The sequence below is a fragment of the Elephas maximus genome, chromosome 22 (assembly GCF_024166365.1).
Source record: "Elephas maximus indicus isolate mEleMax1 chromosome 22, mEleMax1 primary haplotype, whole genome shotgun sequence".
Taxonomy (NCBI): domain Eukaryota; kingdom Metazoa; phylum Chordata; class Mammalia; order Proboscidea; family Elephantidae; genus Elephas; species Elephas maximus.
The window spans coordinates 23,371,726-23,385,260 of record NC_064840.1 but is presented as its reverse complement, the minus strand read 5'-3'; the positions used below and the strand labels follow the sequence as shown (position 1 = coordinate 23,385,260).

The window sequence follows — 13,535 nt, the reverse complement described above, 5'->3', positions numbered from 1 at the left end:
ACACAAAAGAATGCATACTGTAGAAGGCTGAGGAGTGAGCACCCTAAGATATCAGGGCCTAGTCCCTGGAACCAGAGTCCCTGGGTGGTGCAATGGTTAACGCACTTGGCTGCTAAATGAAAGGTTGGAGGTTTGAACCCACCAGAAACTGCCTTGGGAGAAAGGTTGATGATCTACTTCCGAATAGTTAGCCATTGAAAACCCTGTGGAGCACATTTATACTCTGACATACGAGGTTGCCGTGAGTTGGAACTGACCTCATGTGTCAGGACCTTCATTTGCTGATGTGGTACATCCATTAATAATCGGAACGTGGAATGTACAAAGTATGAATCTAGGAAAACTGGAAGTCATCAAAAATGAAATTAAACACATAAAGATCAATATCCTTGGCATTAGTGAGTTGAAATGGACGGCTACTGGCCACTTTGAGTCAGACAATCATATGGTCTCCTATGCTGGGAACGACAAAGAGGAATGGAATAACAAAAAGGACATTTTAAGATCTATCCTGAAGTACGTCGGAAACCCTGGTGGCATAGTGGTTAAGTGCTACAGCTGCTAACCAAAAGGTCGGCAGTTCAAATCCGCCAGGCGCTCCTTGGAAACTCTATGGGGCAGTTCTACTCTGTCCTATAGGGTCGCTATGAGTCGGAATCGACTCGACGGCACTGGGTTTGGTTTGGTTTTTGGTTTTCCTGAAGTACAATGCTATCAGTGATAGGATAATCCATACGCCTACAAGGAAGACCACTTAATACGACTATTATTTAAATTTGCAAACCAACTAAGGTCAAGAATGAAGAAACTGAAGTGGCGCAGTGGTTAAGAGGTATGACTACTAACCTAAAGGTTGGCAGTTCAAATCCACCAGCCGCTCCAGTTCTACTCTCCCCTATAGGGTCCCTATGAGTCAGAATCGACTTGACAGTGACAGGTTTGGTTTTTTGGTTTTGGCTACTTTGAGGAGGCAGTTCTTCCCCATTCTATTTTGAGAGCCTTCCAACCTGAGGGGCTCATCGTCCAGCACTAGATCAGACAATGTTCCACTGCTATTCACTGACCAATTTTTTCAGCAGAATGCAAGGTCCTTCTTCCCAGTCTTAGTCTGGAATCATCCCTGCAACGTGCCCACCGCAGACGACACTGCTGGTATTTGAAATACCAGTGGCAAAGCTTCTGGTATCACAGCAACATGGAAGCCACCACAGTAAGACAAACTGACAGAGACACGTGATGGGTAACCAGCCTACTTCAAGCCGTTTGCTTTTTCCTGGAATCAGAACAGTCTCCCTATATGTATATAGAATAACTGCTCAGAATAAACGTCTTGTTTCAATTTCTTTTAGTTTTGGTTATTTTTAACAATTCAAACTACATCCAGGCCAAGTTCAGTTTTCCCCAGAAACAAAGATGACGTAAAAAAAGAAAAATCTATAAATCTAGTTCAAATATAAATAGATCCATCTAACGTGAGGAAGGACATTCAGCTTCATTTTTTGGTTGTTCCCTTGTTCACGTCCAAGTTCCCCGTACGCCGGTAGCGCCAAGAAGGCAATTTTTTTCCCCCCACCACTGTCTTGCTACTCAGGAAACCCTGGTGGCATAGTGGTTAAGAGCTACGGCTGCTAACCAAAAGGTCAACAGTTCCAATCCACCAGGCGCTCCTTGGAAACTCTGCGGGGCAGTTCTGCTCTGTCTTATAGGGTAGCTATGAGTCCGAATGGACTCGATGGCGGCCAGGTTCAAGGTCTCGCTTACGCTTAGCATCGTCCTAGAAACACCTGCTGCATGAGTGACTGACCTAGTAGCTGAACACAGCGTCGGGAGCTGATGGCCGTAGCCGGCCTTCACCTGGCCCTCACCTGGCCACGCCCAGCGCAGCCTCCACGAGCACCCACCTCTCGAAGCGCCTGCACGAGCCCTGATGCATGCGCAGTGGCTGCCCGGGACTTGGACGAATGGGCTGCAGCGCGCCTGCGCGAACCGGGGCGGAGCGGTCCCTGAGCGGAGTAGGCGGGGCCAGCGCGGCGCCTGCGCAGGCGGCGGCGGCTGTGCGGGGCGGACCAGGGGCCGGTCAAGGGGCGGGGGCTGCGACGGAGGCAGGGCGGGCCCAGCGAGCGGCGCCGCCGGGTTGGCTGCCGCCCTGAGGCTGGACTCAACGGATCCGGGCCCCGCCACCAGGCGAGCTCGCCGCCCGGCCCTAAACCGGAGACAGCGAGCGAGCGAGGCGACGCCGCGCGGTAAGAGCAAGGGCCGAGTCCCCTTTCTGTGCGCCGGCGGGTCCGACTTTTCTCAGCGCGCCCCCGCGGCCAGGCCCGAGTGGCCCCGCAGACCCCGGCGGCCCGCGCCTGCGCGGTCTCCTCTGGCCCCGCTCCCGCGCCTGCGCGGTACCATCGGGCCCGGGCAGTCGCTGGCTGTGGGAGGTCCCGGCAGGTTCTGGGCTCCCGGCCCGCGACCTCTTTTGGGTCGGGCGCGACCCTCCTGGTTGCCTTCTCCCTGCCCCGGGAGAGGCTCCTGCCCTTAGCAAGGCAGGCATCCGGGCCGGCATCCCCCGCCTCGCCCCAGCCCTCGCCCCGCTCGGCTGGGAGCCAGTCGCGAGCCGGCGAAATCCCCCTTTTCTCGAGACCCGGTTAATTCTCAGAGGCCAAGCCATTGCATCCGTTTGGATATAAGTAATCCGGTGTTTTGCTGCGGAAATTGTGCTTTCCAACCGTCTGGTCATTGTGAAGCATTATGGTTAAGTTAAAGTCCTCTAGTGCATTCTTGGGTAGCTCCCATGGAGATGGCTGGAAAACGAATCGGTTTCCAGGTCGTTACAGCCTGTTTACACACCAATCGGGAATCCTTGTGATCGTTCAAATGCAGGGAAACGAATAACTTGCCTGCAAGCACGGGAGGGGAGCGGGGGGGGGGAGGGGGAGCGGGGGGGGGAGGGGGAGGGGACAGGGAAAATTTCTGTAACCTTGCTGCTTTACGTAGATTACAGGGAAAAATGTAGAGAGAGTCTTCCAGGCCTTTGATAATGTTTCCTGAGTTTAGGAGAGATTCAAGAAACTAATAATTGCTGCAGAATTCAGCAGCGTTTGCTGCCACCCAGAAGGATGACGGCAATCATTTCTGGTGGCTTGGGGGGACCTTAGTTTTGCCAGTGTGAGTGATAGCAAAGGGTCTATACTGTATATTAAAAACAAAGTATAGAAGTAATACAATATAAGGGAACGGTTAATGGTGATGGTTGAACAATGTGATGAACGTAATGTCACTGAACTGTACATGTGACCATTGTTTAAATGACATATGTTTTGTTTTTATATATTTATCACAATAAAAATACAGTACATTATAGAACAGGCAGTGCAGAAAGGCACATGGGGAAAAGAAAAAGTAGGGTGTTGATCTGGATAGTTTTTTTCTATAAAGAATTGGCTGATCCAATCATTTCTTCCTCCGTAAAAATATCTCCTTTCCCCTTTGATTTAATGTACACAGAGCAGTCTTCAAAGACTCGGCAACTTTGGGTAGCTGGCAAATGCTCCATGATTGCCTGGGCATTCACACTCGGGTGCATGGGGATTTTCTTGACATTAGTTTTCTGTAAGAAAGTGACTGTTGTGCCTTGGAAAAGCTTTATCACTGCGTCTTGGTAGAGGTCCAGGTATCTGAGTATCAGGTACAGTGTGTCACAGCAAATGGAGAGGACTTAACAGTAGGGACCATAGTCTATGGGGTGTCTAGGTCAATTGGCATATCATGATTGTGATTAAGGTGAAGTTTGTATCAGAGTTCCTGTTTTGAACTTGGACTTTTTGGGTACCTATCTGCAGTGTGTCATCTTGAGAAGTGGGTTTTCTCTGAGTTTGAGGCTCCCCATATAACTGACTTGACACAGCACATCTTGTATTTCAGATGACTCAGATGATACTATCACTTAAACATTACCGTCAGGGTTTTCATAGTGCATAAGACTTGTCACGTGGCCATATATGTATTTAAATCACTTGGTGAACTTGTCCATGTTAGGCAAATGACCCCGGCTCAGTAGAGAAACAGTGGCAGAGTGTCAGGAGGCTAGAGACATTTTCTTTGGCCTCACAACTTTAGGCAGGTCAGCTTTCCTTCTTGGACCTTCATCTGTAAAATGCGGGGTATTTCAGAAAGGAGTTTGAGGCGCCAGTTTTAGCATTAATGGGTCCTTAGAACCACTGTGGGAAATGATATAGCGCTTTCTCAGAAAGCTGGAAGTTGAAATAGCATATGATCCAGCAGTCCCACTTCTAGAAAAATAAGAGCGGTGACATGAATACACATATACCCGCCCATGTTCGTTGACGTTTTATTTACAATAGCAAAAAGGCAGAAGTAGCCTAAGTGCCCATCAACAAACTGTGGTACATTCAGATGATGAAATACTACTCAACATTAAAGAATAATGAGGAATCAGTGAAACATCTCAGAACATGGATGAACCAGGAGGGCATTATGCTGAGTGAAATAAGTCAATCACAAAAAGACAAATATTGTGAGACCACTATTATAAAAAGTCTAGAAAAGGTTTTCACACAGAAACATTCTTTGATGGTTACCAGGGATTGTGGGGGCCGGGGGTGGGCACTAACAGTAGACACATACTAACTTTGGTGAAGAGAGAGATAATACAGTATGAGGGAAGGTAGCATGACATAATCAAGGTAAAAGAAGACACTGAAATGTATGAAAGAGTAAAAGGCAACAGTGGTAAATAGTAATACATATACAATCGTGCAACAACAGTAATAAACAGTAATGTACAAGTGGACACGTAGGTAGATATGTAAGCTGAACACGGGTGGGAGGGCATATGGAAGTATGTTCATATACATATATATGTGTACATACCGCAGATACACCCATGTATGCAATAGTGCACACAGCGGACACAGCCATGGAAACTTCTTAGCCATAACCATACACCTCCTGGGGCTGAGATACTGGGCTTGAGGGCTAGAGACCAGAATCTGCGGGATGTCTAGGTCAATTGGCATATCATAATCAGTATAGACAATGTTCTACGTTCTACCTTGGTGAGTAGTGACTGGTGTCTTAAAAGCTTGTGAGCAGTTATTTAAGATACAATTATTCTCTTCCTGTCTGGAGGAAAGAAGAGTGAAGAAAACTGCAGACTTAAGGAAACAATTAGTCCAGAGGACTAAGGGACCACATGAACCACGGCCTTCACTATACTGAGACCAGAGGAACTAAATGGTGCCCAGCTACCACTACTGACTGCTTTGACTAGGACCACAGTAGTGTGGACAGAGTGGGAGAGAAATGTAGAACAAAATTCAAACTCATAAATAAGACCAGACTTACTGGTCTGATAGAGACTGATAGAACCCCCAAGACTGTGGCTCTTAGAGACCCTTCAAACTTGGAACTGAAATCACTCCTAGAGATCACATTATAGCCGTACAATAGCCAGGCCTATAAAATGAACAATAAGACTAGTTATCATGGACATGTTATCAGAGGGGACCTGTCCCTGGAAAAGGTCATCATGTTTGGTAAAGTAGAGGGTCGGTAAAAGAAAGGAAGACCGTCAATGAGATGGACTGACATGGTGGCAGCAATACTGGGCTCAAACATAGCAATGGTTGTGAGGATGTCGCAGGACCAGGCAGTGTTTCATTCTGTTTTACATAGAGTCACTATGAATCAGAATGGTCTTTGATAGCACCTGACAGCAACTACAACACAAAATGAACAGTAACACCAAGGACGAATATAAGCCTCAGAACAATCAACTATACGAAACCTAAAAGGCAGTATTTGTCCAAAAGCAAAGTTCAGAAGGAAGGTGGGGGCTGGAAACCTGGGCAAATGGACACGGGGAACCCAGGGAACAAGGGAAGAGAGTGTGGACGTATTCAGGGGTTTGCAACCAATGTCGTGAAACAAGCTGTGTTTTCACCTAAACCACAATAAAATGTCCCCCTGCCCCCAACAGTTAGTGGCTCTTTGCCTACAGAGCCCTGTTTAACCAGGGTTAGAACTGGGTTTTCTCACCAGTTTCCACAACATCGTTTGTGGTCCCTCCTCAAAGACGGACGGTGCTTTAGTGAAGTTGGCGAGAACGAAACTTGGAGACTGTGGTCGGGCTCCTGTCCACCAGCTTGTGTTCATCTGGAATGGAGTGTCGAGTGGGGCTTAGTGTAGTGAGAAAAATAAGGAAGGGCAATATGGGGGAGTTTTAGGTCCTTGGGGTGCACGTGGTTAAGTGCTCGGCTACTAGCCAAAAGGTTGGTGGTTTGAACCCACCCAGAGGTGCCTAGGAAGACAGGTCTGGTGATCTGCTTCCAGAAGATCACAGCCTTGAAAACTCTATGGTGCACACTTCTGCACACCCGGGGTCACCGTGAGTTGGAATCGACTCCATGGCAAGTAACACAGCAATGTGGAGTTTTTCATAAAACCAAATTTATACAGTTAAAGAGCCGTCTTTTTTTTTTAATTGATGTTCTTTATTTTCTTGGTGTTCAAACTAAGCACCTTTTCTGGCGCTTTGGTGATAGTAAGCGCTATATGCTGACTGTAAATGGCAGATAAAGGTTGGCTCTCTTAGTGTGATTTTTTAGAAACAAAGAGGGACCAGAGCTATCGTTTTATTATTGTCAGGGAGTTTAGGAAAAAGTTGCTGAGCTTTTTTGCTGCTAAGAAGATTCAAATCTAGATTATTTTTTAAAGAATAAACATGAGCTTTTTTTTTTTTTAATTGTGCTTTAAGTGAAAGTTTACAAATCAAGTCAGTCTTTTGACATGAGTTTACTTCGTGGTCGTCTGTCACAATCCACAGGTAACCGTAGTGGAGAGGAAGCTCTGTTAAATTTGCCAGGTGCTAAAGGTATTCTGTTCTGACCATCCTTAGATACTTCCCTTTCTTACTGGATATAAAATATCAGGGTGTGTATTTGCGTGTGTGTGAGTGAGAGAGAGCAAAATAAGCCTCTGCAGGGAAATGTCTCCTAGTGATTGGAATTGTTAGTGTGGAATGGACCAGCCACAAAGGTGAAGGCTCCCAAGGGAGGGGTGTATCAGCTCAGAACTCTTAACATGGTGGCTTCTGTCTTTTGCTAGGAGACAACGTAACCGTAAAGAAAGATGAATGCATTGCCCATATGCTGAGGGGGAGAGTGGCTCTGTTCTGTTCAGAAGTGATTGAAATGAAGCCTTTAAAATTCATGGTGGTCTGCTTTTAATCCCAAATAAGATTTAGAGTTTTAACATGCGCTCAGAAAAAAACTACAATGTATGTATCAAAAGATACATGTAAGACCCCAGAGGCTACTCACCAAAGTAGAATGTAGAACATTACCTTTATAAACTATATTATGCCAGTTGAGCTAGAAGTTCCCCAAGACATAGCCTCAGCCCAGCAATTTGGTCCCTCAGGGAGTTTGGATGTGTCTGTGGAGCTTCCGTGACCTTGCCTGTACAAGTTGTGTTGGCTTCCCCAGTATTGTGTGCTGTTTTACCCTTAATCTAAATTATCACTTTTTTATTGTCTATATATTGGAAACCCTGGTAGCATAGTGGTTAAGTGCTACAGCTGCTAACCAACAGGTCAGCAGTTCATATCCACCAGGTGCTCCTTGGAAACTCTATGGGGCAGTTCTGCTCTGTCCCATAGGGTCGCTATGAGTCGGAATCGACTCGATGGCAGTGGGTTTGGTTTTGGTTTGGTATTGTCTATATAGTGTTTTTCCCTCCCCACCCCTCCCCTCCTTTGTAACCATCAAAAATTGTTTCTTTTTGTGTGTAAATCTTTTCACGAGTTTTTACAGTAGTGGTCTCATAACAGTATTTGCTCTTTTGTGATTGACTTATTTTACTTAGCATAATGCCCTCCAGATTCATCCATGTTATAATTCACAGATTCATCATTGTTCTTTATTGTTACATAATACTCCCATCCTGTGTACGTACAGTAGTTTAGGCATTCATCTGTTGATGGGCATCTAGGTTGTTTCCATCTTTTCGCAGTTGTGAACAGTGCTACGGTGAACATGGGCGTGCAAATGTCTATTTGTGTGATGACTTATTTCTCCAGGATATACTCCTAGAAGTGAATTGCTGGATCATATGGTATTTCTATTTCTAGCTTCCTAAGGAAACACCATATCGTTTTCCCAAAATGGTTGTATCATTTTGCATTCCCACCAGCAGGGCATAAAGAGTTCCAATCTCCCTGCAGCGTCTCCAACATTTGTTATTTCCTGTTTTTTTGATTCGTGCCAGTAATGTTGGTATGAGTGAGCTGCACTGGTCTCACCCCTCCCGGAGCAAGGAAGAATGGAGAAAACTTAACAAACAAGGGAAAAGTTAGTCCACAGGACTAATGGACCACATCTACCACAGCCTCCACCAGACTGAGTCCAGTAGAGCTAGATGGTGCCCAGCTACCAGCACTGACTGCCCTGACAGGTATCACAATAGAGGGTCCTGGACAGAGCTGGAGAAAAATGTAGAACAAAATTCAAACTCATAAAAAACAACCAGATGTACTAGCCTGACAGAGACTGGAAAAACCCTGTGAGTATGGCCCCCGGACACCCTTTTAGCTCAGGAGTAAAGTCACTCCTGAGGTTCATCCTTCAGCCAAAGATTGGACAGGCCCATAAAACAAAACGATACTAAAGGGGCACAAGAGCCCAGGGGCAGGGACTAGAAGGCTGCAGGGGACAGGAAAGCTGGTAATAGGGAACCCAGGGTCGAGAAGGTAGAATGTTGACATGTCATGGGATTGTTAACCAGTGTCATAAAACAATGTATGTACTACCTGTTTCATGAGAAACCAGTTCTGTAAACCTTCATCTAAAGTACAATAAAAAAATTTTTAAAAAGATATGTATAGTTTACAAGTGTCTTGAATTAAAGTTAACGTAGTCTTTGGTTCTTTATAATCCTTATTTCTATATTCAGAGGACTGACTTCTCTCACCCCCGAGTTCTGTTTTCAGAGGATATTTTGGCATCCTCCTAAAGGAAGTTGTCCATGAGAGAGAACATCTATTGGCTCATAATAGTATTTTTCCCAGCCCTTTCCTGCATCTTCATTGTAGTTTTTTTTTGGTTATTGTTACACCTAAAAGTTTGCTCCTGTCGTTCTAAAATATGAACCTGTCTACAGTCACTCCTCCATTTAAATTTTCTCAGTGGCTCCCATTACCTCCATAATAAAATCTAGACTCTTCAGCAGCTCGGTATCCCATGTCACCATGGGCTCTGGCCCCTCCCACTCTTCTCACCCCCACTCTCTTCACCCCCGCCTCTTTTTTGGTGCTTTGTTGAGCTGTGCCGCACAACTCTTGGTCTCTCCAGCCCACGTGCCTCCTGTACCTGGAATGCTCTTCTCCCACTTCATCTCATCGTCATCTTCAAAGCTCAGTTCTGGCTTCCCTGACCCTCCGGTTTCCTGCAGACTGACGCAGACCCCGCAACTTCTGTGTGTTGTGTGTACCTCCACTGTACGGGGCACCCTTGAGGGCAGGAGTAGAGAGTGTTTAGTAGAGAGTGTGGCCTGATGGAAAGTGCTGGGCACATCAACCGTGCACAGGAAGTAGACACTGGTCCTTGCCCCCTAGGGGCTTGGAACTCTAGGGGCCTTCTAGAGAGTCACACTAGCTAAAAAAGTCTATTTAATGCAATCATAGTGTCTAATTCAAATCTTGTTTCCTGAAGGAGAGGACCCTGTCTCTTGTTGGTTTTATCTTCCAGAAGCCAGGTGGGCCTGTTTTTTATTCCCAGCTCTGGAAGGAGTGTGCCTTTCCTGCATGTTGCTTCCCCTTTTCTCTTGGCACAACCTGTACTTTGCCTTTCTTCTAAAAAAAAAAAAAAAAGTTTTTTTTTTTTTTTTATGTGTTTGGACAGTAAGGACTTAAGAGATTAAGATACTAAATTTCAAGTTTCTCTATTGTACGTATAGCCTGGGGAAAACAAAAGTTAAAGGGGAAAAATACTTTGTCTCTTAAAAAAAGAGCCCTGTGATTTGACTTCTTTTCTGAAGAATTGAGCTTACATAAAAGAAAACAAAGGCCTGGCCAAGCTGCAGAAAGAGGCATGCCAAGAAACTGGCAGCAGGGCTAGGATTTGTCAAGAAATAGGTGGATAGAGAGAGGGAAAAACTAAACCCCACAAAACCCATTGCTATTCAGTCGATTGTGACTCATAGTGACCCTGTCTAGATAGCTGCTTTCAAGTCAGCTCCCACTCGTGGTAACCTCACGTGCAGCAGAATGAAACATTGCCCAGTCCTCTGTCATCCTCACCGTTGCCAGCACGTTCGAGTCCATTGTGTGGCCATTGTGTCAACCAGTCCATCTCCCTGAGGGTCTCCCTTCCCTCACTGGCCCTCTACTTCACCAGACGTGACGTTCTCTAGCAGTTGATCCCTCCTGATGACGTGTCCAAAGCAAGTGAGTGGGACAATGTTCTGTTGTGATCAAAGTGGTTTACAGTAGCTAATTTTTGGAATCAGGTCACCAGGTCTTTCTTCCTAGTCTATTTTAGTGTGGAAGCTCCACTGAAACCTGTCCACCATGAGTGACCCTGCTGGTATTTGAGATATCGGTGACGTACATAGCTTCCAACATCACAGCAACATGCAAGCCACCACAGTACAATAAACTGACAGATGAGGGGTGGTATCAAGAAATAACCTGTTAAAAATTAAAGTTGTCACTTTCTTTTCTCCCTTTCTGATGTTTTTGGTGAAAATTCCAACTATAAGTTGTATTCTAGCTCCACATCTTCCCCCATCAATTCCTGACGCATTTTGTTCGAGCTGGTTTTCTACAGAACAGCCACGGTAGGATACTTTCTCCCAAGAAATGCCCTTTTTCTCTCCTTAAGATATTCTACCGCGTAGGAGATGCCAGTGTCCTGCGTCCTGGGCCCCACTCTTTACCTTGAAATGTCTCCTTATCATGATTTGGTTCTACCCCACCAGGACCAAGTCTTAAGCATAAGATGATTTAGTTGTCTTCTTGCATACTTTTTTGTTTTTTTTTAAACTTTGGTGGGTTAAACCCTGTCTTAAACTCTGTCTCATTGTTGCTTTCGGGCAGTGTGCGTTTTCTGCCATCTCCGTCGAATCATTACAGCTTCTTAGGTTTGCTCACTCTCTCCCGTTATGAATTGCCTGCTGGATTTCCAGCCCCAGCTCCCTCATTTTTATTCTTTACACACACTTCATGGCACACTTACTCAGTTTTGTACAGCCTCTTCATTCTGGGCCTCCTGGCTTGGATATTTTTCTAGTCGTTTTTTATTTGCTTATTCCCTCTTTCCCTCCTCAACACTTGTCCCCCAGCCCATCATCAAGGTTGTCCATGTTAACTTTTCATACTATTCTCCATGCTTAGGTATTCCTTTGTGAACGTGTTTGTTTTAACAGCAGCTTTATTGAGATAAAAGTCATGTACCATAAAGTTCACTCTATTAAAGTGTTCATTTCAGTAGTTTTTAATATATTCACGAACTTGTACGTGTATCACTACTATCTTAATTTCAGACCATTGTTATCTCCTTGTCGTGGATTGAATTGTGTCCCCCAAAAAATACGGGTCAACTTGGTTAGACCATGATTCCCAGTATTGTGTGGTTGTCCTCCATTTTGTGATGGTAATTTTGTGTTGAGAGGATTAGGGTGGGATTGTAGCACCACCCTTACTCAGGTCACCTTCTTGATCCAAGGTAAAGAGAGTTTCCTTGGGGTGTGGCCTGCATCACCTTTTATCTCTCAAGAGATGAAAGGGAAGCAAGGAGAGTTGGGGACCTCATACCACCAAGAAAGAAGCACCAGGAGCAGAGCCCGACCTTTAGACCCAGGGTTCCTGAGTGAAGAAGCTCCTTGTCTGGGGAAACATTGACGAGAAGGCCCACAGAGAGAGAAAGCCTTTCCCTGGAGCTGACGCCCTTAATTTGGACTTGTAACCTACAAGACTGTGAGAAAATAAATTTCTCTTTGTTAAAGCCATCCACTTGTGGTATTTTTTGTTATGGCGGCACCAGATCACTAAGACAGAATTTGGTATGGAGAGAGTGGGGTGCTGCGCTAACAGATATCTAAAATGTGGAAGCAGTTTTGAAACTGTGAATGGATAGAGTTGGGACAGCGGCAGAGAACCAGTGCAGCAGAGAACCTGCAGCGGCAGAGAAGCGGCAACAGCAGCGAACCGACAGCAGCAGAACCAGGAGACCAGTGCGGAACAGCGCTGGAGCTGACCCACAGAGCGAGAGAGCTGAGTGCTGTGTGTAAGAGGTTCCTGGCAGAGTGGGGTGCCTCTGGGCACTTATCGGTGGAGCTGCTGAGCTTTGGAACACTTTCCCTGGCAGGGCAGATGCGGGCATAAGGCCCAAGGAGCCGAGATGCCAAGAAACCAGGAAGCAGAAGCTGAAGAGACAACACAGGAAGCTGAGCTGCCTCAGTCTCAAAAGTTATGGCCATGACCTCAGGGGTTTCAAAGGGTGGAGCCATGGCCTCTGGTGTCTCCAGGGGTGGAGCTGCCACTGAGATGCACTAGGAGAATGGTTCGCCTAAAGCAGAGGGAGCGGAGTTGCTGTCCCAGTGGGCCTGGAAGGCAGAGCTGTTTCAGGGCTGAGGGGGCTCCGCTCAGAATGTGGAGAGTGTGGCCAGTACCTAGAGTCTGGAGGGCAGGGCTATTGTGTAAATTGTCTCAGAGAATGGAAGATTATTTTCAAAGCTTTAAGGGCTGACTTGCTTGGTGCCTGTTGTGCCTTCTTTTCCTCCCAGTTCCTCCCATTTGTAATGGAAATGTCTAGCTTGTGCCTGTTCTGCCACTGTACCCTTGGAAGCAGGTAACTTGTATTCTAGATTTCACAGATGAAGAAGAATTTTTGGATTTTGGACTTGGAGTTAAGGCTTTTGCTATGATATGATGGGGTGAATATGTTTTACATGTTGCAAGGATGTGATTTTTGGGGGGCCAAAGGGTGGAATGTCATGGATTGAATTGTGTCCTCCCAAAAAATGTGTGTCAACCTGGTTAGGCCATGATTCCCAGTATTATGTGGTTGTCCTCCATTTTGTGATTAATTTTGTGTTGAGAGGATTAGGGTTAGAGAAATAAAAGGAAAGGGAAGCAAGCAGAGAGTTGGCGACTTCATACCACCAAGAAAGAAGCACCGGGAGCAGAACACATCTTTTAGACCCGGGGTTCCTGCACAGGAAAGCTCCTGGTTCAGGGGAAGATTGAAGAGAAAGACCTTCCTCCAGAGCCAATGCCCAAAATTTGGACTTGTAACCTACTGAACTGTGAGAAAATAAATTTCCATTTGTTAAAGCCATCCACTCGTGGTAGTTCTGTTATGGCAGCACTAGATGACTAAGACACGCCTCAAAAAGAAACCCTGGTAGAAAACAACAAGTGCTGGCAAGGATATGGAGGCATTGGAACCCTTGTCCATTGCTGGTGGGAATGTAAAATGGTACAGCTGCTGTGAAGAACAGTTTGGTGGTTTCTCAAAAAGGTAAAAATA

The 13,535-nt window shown here is 45.9% G+C and overlaps 1 protein-coding gene across 1 annotated transcript in view; it reads left to right on the top strand.

Moving 5' to 3' along the window:
- Positions 1–2,098: 2,098 nt before the first annotated feature.
- SPECC1L (sperm antigen with calponin homology and coiled-coil domains 1 like) overlaps positions 2,099–13,535 on the top strand; it is a 182,963-nt gene continuing 171,526 nt past the window's right edge. The window contains exon 1 of the mRNA XM_049865406.1: positions 2,099–2,243. The gene's annotated coding sequence lies outside the window, so the exon portion shown is untranslated. The remainder of the gene's footprint in view (positions 2,244–13,535) is intronic.